Consider the following 8,865-nt stretch of genomic DNA (forward strand, 5'->3'; position numbering starts at 1 on the left):
TGAAGCATAGTAGGAAATCAGCCAGCAAATTTCTTTGCATTTTTCTGGTTATCAATACTTTCTGGATCATTGCTATGAAAACAACAGTGATTTCAAAAGATGTTCATTATTCTTATAATAAAAATCCAGGGAGCATTCATAAGTATTAAGGTAATATGATTTATAGAGACATAATATAATACAAGTAGAAGCAAAATTTGAAAGTAACTCTCCCTAAAGTTCTCATTGTGGAGCTACTGTGTCACCCTGGGAGGGCAATGCATTGGTCACTTTTCTGCTGCGGGGACTCAAATACCCAATACCAACAACTACAGTTTCCAGGGGTCTCATCCAAAGTCTACTGGTTCCAAGGAAGAGATGGCATGCTACACAGATATAGCAGGGGACAGCTGCTAATCCCGTAAGAGATAGGAAGGGTAGCAGGAGGGGAGGAGCCAGGGACAAGAACAAAGCCTCCAGGTTTCAGGTCCTTTCCTCAATGATCTCCTCCAACTAGGCTTCACCTCCTAACAGCCTCATTCATCCAGGAACCAACAGAAAAAGCTTTCGGTGTTTTCTTGTTGTTGTTCTTGCTGTTGTCAACTGTGTGTGTGTACAGAATTTTTTTTCACAAGTCATTTGACATATTTATGAAACGTGTTAAAAATTGGCTAAGTATTTTTTTCTTTGTATATTTTTGTTTTTTAAATTAGTGTGGTTAGTTATAATAGCATATTTTTTGATTCTTAGACAGACCTCATCTTTCTGGAAAATTGACATGGTGATTGTGTTTTTTATCCTATCTGTTTGTATCACTGGCTCAGTTTTGCTATTTTATATGGACTATTCATGATGTTCATGAGACATATTAGCTTTTAATTGTTTTTTGAAAGATATATCAAATATGATGTGGATGCATGAAACTTTGGGAGTTATTTTACTAAACTCTGACAAAGATATTATTTTAATATGTTAACATTGAAGTGATCTGTGTGCAAAATTAAATTTATCAGAGCATAAATAGTCTATGTACTTTCCGATGAATTTGTATCCAGTCATGCAATGCAGTGCTCTAAATATATTACTCAAATTTTTCACTTTTTTTTTCCACACTCTTATTGCTGAATTTTGGCTGTATATTTAAATCCATTTTCAGAATGTTACATTAAAATTTCCTATATGATGGCATAAATGTATCTATAAAATGCCATCTATATGATGGCAGATTTGTCAATTGTCCTTTGTATCTGTCAAGTATTCCAGTAAATTTTTAATCACTATGTTATTAATACATAAAAATTAGGATTAGCAGTGACAATCATTTTATAATAACTCTGTAACTAGAAGCATATGCTATTGGAAAGGTAAACTAGAATTTTTACATGACTCAGGAAATTGCTCCATCATCATCTGATCTTGAACACTGGGTAGAAATGAGGGTGTTGTATCTCCTCTCTCATAAGGCGCATGATTTATTGCATGGGCGGATGAGCTACTCTCACTCTTACACCGATCCCTAGCTTTACTGAGATTTACTTTAATACTGATCCTTAAGAATAATTCTCTAAAACAATATATTATATTTACTTGCAGTTTTAGATTTGTTTTACCCCAAGAAATTGTGTTTCTGTTAAGTTAAAAGAACATTTATTTATTTTACCCTAATAAGAACAATAATATAGATTTTTATGTAATATTAAATTCTTTTCTCAGTTTAGAAAATTAAACTTCTGTCTTATGTTTTCTCATAGTTTTTCTAATTGAAGAACACAGTTAATGCTTTGTTGTTTTGTTTTCAATGGGTATCTCTTTTCTCTCTTCAATCTATTGTTGCTTTCCTATTTTGTTGACATATTAAATCATATTTCAGAAATGTATTCATGTTTTATAATAGTTATTTTTATTTGTTATAATAATGTTATTTTGATTTCTAACATCTACACTCAATCTGTATACTTATTTTCAGGTCATGTCTTTGTTTTCAGTACTTTATGTTTGGTATTTTAGTAGTATATTCATTGTTTATAGTGTTATTTATAATGTTAAATTATTTGGGGACATTTTTAAAAATTTCTTTTGTGATGTGACCTTATAGTCACTAATTTTGTACATATTTCAATACACCTCAAAACAAAACATTAATAAGATGAGATTTTAATTGGTATGTTTTGTGCTAGTTCCTATGCAACTAGGGTTCAGTTCATGAAGTCTTTGCCTCCACCAGTGTCTTCAAGAGTTCTACGTATTATATCTTCCAGCAGAATTAATGTTACTGTTTTAATATTTAGATCTTTGATGATGACCATTTTTCTACAGCGAGACAGATTTTTTGACCGATTTTGACTTTGCTTTAATGCATGGTGAAAACTATGGGTCTAATTTTAATCTTCAGCATGTGTAACAACAGTTTATCCAGCACCATTTATTAAAGAGGCTATCTTTCTTCTAGTGAATGTGCTTGGCACCTTTGTCAAAGATAAGGTACCTAACTACATCGAGAGTTGCTGCTGTATCTTCTAATTTGTTCCACTGAATAAGTGGTCTTTTTTTTTTTTTGGCAGGGCCATGCTTTTCTTTGTTATGGTAATTTTGTATTATACTTTCAAGTCTGGGACTGGGATGCCCCCGTCTTACCTTTCTGCCCAGATTTGCCTTTGTTATTCTAGATCTCTTCTAGTTCCAAATGAATGTTAGGGTTTTTTCTCTAATTCTGTGAGATAGGCTGTTGAAATTTTTATCACAACTGCATTAATTCTGTATAAAAATTTTGGAAATATGGCCATTTTCAATATATGGTTCTTCTTACAAAACAGCAAGGGATATCTTTACATTTTCTGATGTCCTCTTCAATTTCTTTTCTCAGAGTATTGTAGTTGTCAATGTAGAGGTCTTTTATCGCTCTGTTAGATTGATTCCTAAATATTTTGTTTCTTCTGGATGCTATTGTGAAAAATGTTGTTTCCTTAATTTCTTTCTCAGTGACTTTGTTGCTTGTGTACAGGAATGCTATTAATTTTTGAGTGTTGAGTTTATATCCAGCTACATTACTGAATTTGGTTATTGAACCTAGAAGTCTTTCGTAGAGCTTTTGGGGTCTTCTGTGTAGAGTATCATGTCATCTGTGAATAATGATAATTTAACTTCTTCATTTCCTATCATTATTCCATTTCTTTCTTGCTTTTATCTAATTGCTCTGGCTAAAGTTTCCAGAGCTATACTGAATAAGAATTGTGACAGTGGACATCTTTCTTTGTTCTTTATTTTAGATTGAAAACTTTCAGTTTTTGTCCAGTCAGTATGATGTTGGCTGTTGGTTTGTCTTAAATGGCTTTAATCAGATTGACTTAAAGACCATCTGTTCCAGGTTTTTTCTGTAGGATTTCTATCATAAATGGGTCCTGGACTTTGTCAAAAGCTTTCCTGCCACTATTGTGCTGATCATATGGGTTTTGTCTTGGCTCTGTTAATATGGTGTATTATATGTATTGATTTATGTATGTTTAATCATCCCTGTATCTAAAGCATGAATACTACTTGGTCATGACGTATGTTCTTGATGACCTGCTGCATTTTGCTTGCCAGTATCTTACTGAGTTTTTTTGCATCTATGTTCATTAGGGAGATTGGCCTGTAGTTTTCTTTTTTGGTTGGATCCTTCTCTGGTTTTGGTATCAGGGCAATGCTTGCTTCCAGGAATGTATTGGGAGTTTTGCTTCCCTTTCAATTTTATTAAAGAGTTTGAGAAGTAGTGGTATTATGTCTTCTCTATTTTTGCACAATGAAATAAACCAGCAACAGAGTGAGGAAACAACCCACAGCATGGGAAAAAAAATTTTGCCAGCTACTTCTCAGACAAAGGACTACTATCTAGTATATGTAAAGAATTTAAAAAAGATTCCCCAGTTTAAAGAACATTTATTTGTTGAATTGTCTGAATTCTCAGATGAATTTACACTTCTCAGATGAAGAAGTACAAAGAGCAAATAAATATATTAAAAAATTAGAACAGTGTTAAAATTCCATCTCACTCCAGAAAGAATGGCTATTATCAAGAAATCAACCAACAGCAAACTCTGAAGAGGCTGTGAGGAAAAAGGAACTTTTTTCTACTGTTGGTGGGAGTGGAGACTGGTGCAACCACTGTGGAAATAAGTGTAGAGATTCCTAAAAACACAAGGATTAGACGTCCCCTTTGATTCAGCTATTCCCCTTCTTGGTATCTTCCCCAAAGATTTAAAAGAATGAAAGCACAGTGCTATATGCATACTTACATTGATTGCTGCACAATTTGTGATCGCCAAATCTTGGAAACTGCCCAACTACTCATCAACTGTGAATGGATGAAGAAGATATGCTTTTGTATATACAACTGAGTAATATTCTGCTGTAAAGGAGGAAAAGTTTGAGACATTTCTGGGTAAATGGATTCACCTTAAGACCATACTCTTAACTGAAAGAAATCATACAGATGTGTAAATACCACATTGTTTCTCTGATGTGAGAAACCAAAAGTGTAAATAAGGACAAAATGTATTATTAGTATTGTGAAACATGAAGTAAACTTTCAAATAGGGAAGGGAATAAGGGAGGAAAAGAAAGAAGGGAAAAGTAAAAAACGTGAATACAAAGGAAAAGATGGAAACAATTGTTTTGTGAATGAGGAGAGCAGAAAGGTTTGAAAAGAGGGTGGAGGAACGGGGAAAGAAGAAGGTGTATCACGTACAGGTTCAAATTTTCTATCATGAATGTGGTCATTCTGTGTACCTAAAATGTAGCAATCAAATCTGATTAGAAAAGAGAAAAACAAAAAATTATAATACTCCAGACAACATAATTTTTAACATGAAACTTTAAAAGGCAAATTGTAAATTGCTTTACAAATAATTAGCATTTCTGTTTTTAAATTTTTTTTATTCATTTATGCAGTACAGGATGATCACATTCATTGTAGGGAATTAATTGTGCATATGTAAATTCCCTCCCCTCCCTCCACCCCCCTTTTATCCCTCCAGCTCAGATTCTTTTACTTACCTTCTAGGAACTTGTAAAGTTAATTAATATATATATATATATATGGGGGGGTGTTGAAAAACAGACTAATAGGACAAAGAGCTTTTAATACATTTAAGACAATTGCAACAAGTCAAGGTGCAATTTTAGATGCATTATCTGCACTGGGTTTCAATACTATTTTAATTTCTCCTTTTTCCTGTCATCTGTCATATATGAGACTACACATGTATAGTTTTTCATATAAGAGGAATCATGTTACATTAACCTTGTGTGCGTGTTCCTACACTATGGAGTCAAGATTCATCCATTTTCTGAGAAATAACTCAAATTGATTCTTCTTTATGGTAGAGCACTTCTCCGTTGTGCATAAATACCACATTATTTTATCCCTTCATCTCTTCATGGACACACAGACTGTTTCTAAGGTTTACCTGTTTTGAATTTCACTGCATTAATCATGGGTATGCATGCATCTCTGTGGTATGATGTCTTTATTTCTTTTGGGAAGATACCTAAAAGGTGAAAAGCTGGGTCACATAGAATAGGATTGGTTAGACCAAGTATGTGGAAATTAGTGTAAATCTTAAAAAATCAAAATAATTAATAAAATTTTAAATGTATTCACTGTTGAGATCATGTAATGAATTTGTCCCCTACATTAACTATTAGAGATGTTGTCAAGGATCTTGCTATGTCTTATTAAAAGGTAATTTATCTTGTCATGTTTTCATGAATGCAAGAATATATGACACTACATAAGTCATTTTCCCATTGCTGTGACCAATTACTGGCTCCCACAGTTTAAAGGAGGACAGGTTTATTTAGCTTATGGTTTTGGTGGGTTTAGTCTGCTGGTGGCTGGATCACGGGCAGAAATGACATAAGTGAATGGCATGTCAGAGAACAGCTGTTCACCACGATGTAGGCAAGCAGAGTGAGAAGATAGAAGCGGGGACAAAAATGTAGCCTTTGGGGACCCTTTGAGATACACCCCAGGGACTTGCTTCCGTCAGTCCAGCCCCATCTCTTAACATCACGTTCAGCTGTAAATACATCAGTGGATTTAATTTATTGATAATTTCATTGTTTCATGATTTGATCACATCTTAGAAGCTTCCACTCTGATCACATGATACTTTGGAGAGATATTTCATATCTAAAACATAACAAAGTACTTATTTCATATAAAATAAAAAGTAGCATGACATCAGCATATTTACATCCGTTTCAGGTGTTCTCAGGGTCCAGGAGCAAAACCTGAATGGCCCATATTGGGACTGCCCATGTTGGTATACATATTTGCATCCCTGCTTAGGGACACTAAGCTTGGAGAGTGTATAATTTCCGTAGGAACCACAAAAGCCTGACCATGGCCTGGAAGGAGAATTTGTTACATTTTCTGCTAACCAATCCTGACAAACAGCCAGACTAACGAACACTTGGGATCTTATATTATTGGGCACATTTAGAAACATGAAGATCTACAGAAGCCCTGAAATGAACTTTCTGTCCCAAAAGTTATGTGAGAAAATTTTAACACAATACACTGGAGTAATTGTTTTATTAAAAAACAGAAATCATCTGAAAATCCACCAAATCATCCTTTCATTTTAGAATTATTGTTCAAATTATTGTGTATTTATTTTTTAGAAGTATATTAATCAATTAACATAATACTGTAATGGTATAGGACGCATCAGGAAAACAGCTCAGAATGCGTAATTAAGTGCATGGACCATAGTTATCAGCGATCACTGTATTAGTCTTTTGTCTTTTTTATTAGTCTGTGTTTTCAGTACACGATAAATACATTTTCCGGAACATATCCATAGCCCATACTGGCCCTTTTGTGTCTGCTCTCTTTCCCCCCTTCCTGTCCTCCTCCATCCCCAGAACCCCTTCCCATCTGCACAATGTGCAATTTTAAAATAATAATTAACCTAGTATAAGGAAACGTAATTGTATTTTCAATAAAACTGACATCTAATGCAAAAGAATAATACAAGCTGTGGTATTGTTTTATACTTTTTCTGCAAATAGTTTTGTATAACCTAGGAGAAAAAAATCTAGATGTTCTTCTTTGTTCATGTATATTAGAGTGTCACAAATTAGAGTGCTTTTGGAAAAGTCCTCCCTACACTGTTGGGAGAATGAAAAGTAAATATGTAGTATTTTGATAATTATGTTGACTTTGTAAACGCCTTGAAAGCATCTTTAAAAATATCGAGGGTTAGGTATCATAAAAAAAATGAGAAAGAAATTTCTCGTACATCTTTCAGAAAATGAATATGTATCGGTTTTCAAAACAATACAAACAATATTCTAAATAAATGATAGTTATCAGAAGGAGTTGGGTCACCTGATTAAGATGGCGTCATTTGTACTGAGATATGTAACTCAGCCTACCTGTTTCATCAGAATGGCAACAAAATATTGCACTGTAGCATCAATATAGAAGTTTTTCCAACTTTTGTGAAAAGTGAGCCTGTTTTTAAAGTGATGAATCTATGTTTCTTGAAAAAATTACCAAGGTCATAAAGAGTCAAAATTGAGCATTAAAAAAAATTCACTTTACGTATAAGATTTGTTTTCTGGGCAGATTTTTATGAAAGACAAATTATCAAAATTTCAATTTAACATTCATACAAGTTGTTAAATTAATGAAGAATTTTGAAAAATCTATTTAATCAAGCATGCTATGAAGCACAACAGCTGTTATAAAACAGTTTGAAACAAGATGCGATTGAATATACAACGTTACATTTCAATAATATTAAAAAATTTATAGGATTAATAAATTCAGGTTGTATTTTTAAATATGCATATTCTCTGCATTATCAACATAAGGAGGAAGATATAATTTTAAAGTCAAAAATTTTAAACATTCTAGGTCATCAAAAATGTATGATAACCTGAATTCTCCCACACACAGATTCTGAAAAAAATATTTTTTTAATTTTAAAAGTCTAATATATTTAAAATACTACCAGATGAAATTCATTCTTTTATTTTTTGAAATATACTTGTGTAAGCACTTTTGTTTCCAGTGAAGAAAATGAGCTAGAGATCCTTAAATGTGATTCCTTCTCATAAATAAATAATTTAAAAATTAATCACGTGGAACCCCTAGAAACCCCTTCTTTCCAACACAAGCAATCTCGGGGCTGGGGATTTGGCTCAGCGGCAAAAGCGCCTGCCTGGCAAGCGCAAGCTCGTGAGTTCGGTTCCCGGTACCGGAGAAAAACCAAAAAACCAAAAAAAAAAAAAAAAGAAAAAAAAAAAAAACAACACAAGCGATCTCTATTCTTTACTCAGTTCATTTGGCAAGAGATCACGAAGTAATCAGGTTTTAAACCAGATTTCTTGTGCTTGCTGCTAGGAATAGTTTATTACAGCAGAGAAAATGAGAGTCAGAACCAAGCTGTCTAGCAGCAGAAGGAAGGTGACAAAATTAGGGAAAACAACAGAGGATGGTGAGTTAATATACAACTTAAGTAAGTTATTTTTAAAAGTAGATTTCATACAAGCAGATAACAGTGATCACCAGAACATGGGAAGTGTAGGGGGAAGCCATATAGAGTGTGTTTTTTAAGAACTGCCAAAAGTACAAAGGCAGAAGAAGTTCTACGGCACAGAAGAATTACGATAGTTCACAATGGATCATACATTTTATAAAAAACTGGAAAGGAGGAATTGGAATATTCTCAACACAAAGAAATGAAAAATATTTAAGGGAATGGAACTGTTCATTAATATGATGTGATCAGTGCATTTTGAACATTTACCAAATTATCGTAGTGCATCCCATAAATATTCATTATGCCATTTTATAAAAAGAAAATATAGAACAAGTAAAATAAAAAATATGATTCA

This window comes from Chinchilla lanigera, unplaced genomic scaffold (genome assembly GCF_000276665.1).
Source record: "Chinchilla lanigera isolate Chin_1 unplaced genomic scaffold, ChiLan1.0 scaffold00047, whole genome shotgun sequence".
NCBI lineage: Eukaryota > Metazoa > Chordata > Mammalia > Rodentia > Chinchillidae > Chinchilla > Chinchilla lanigera.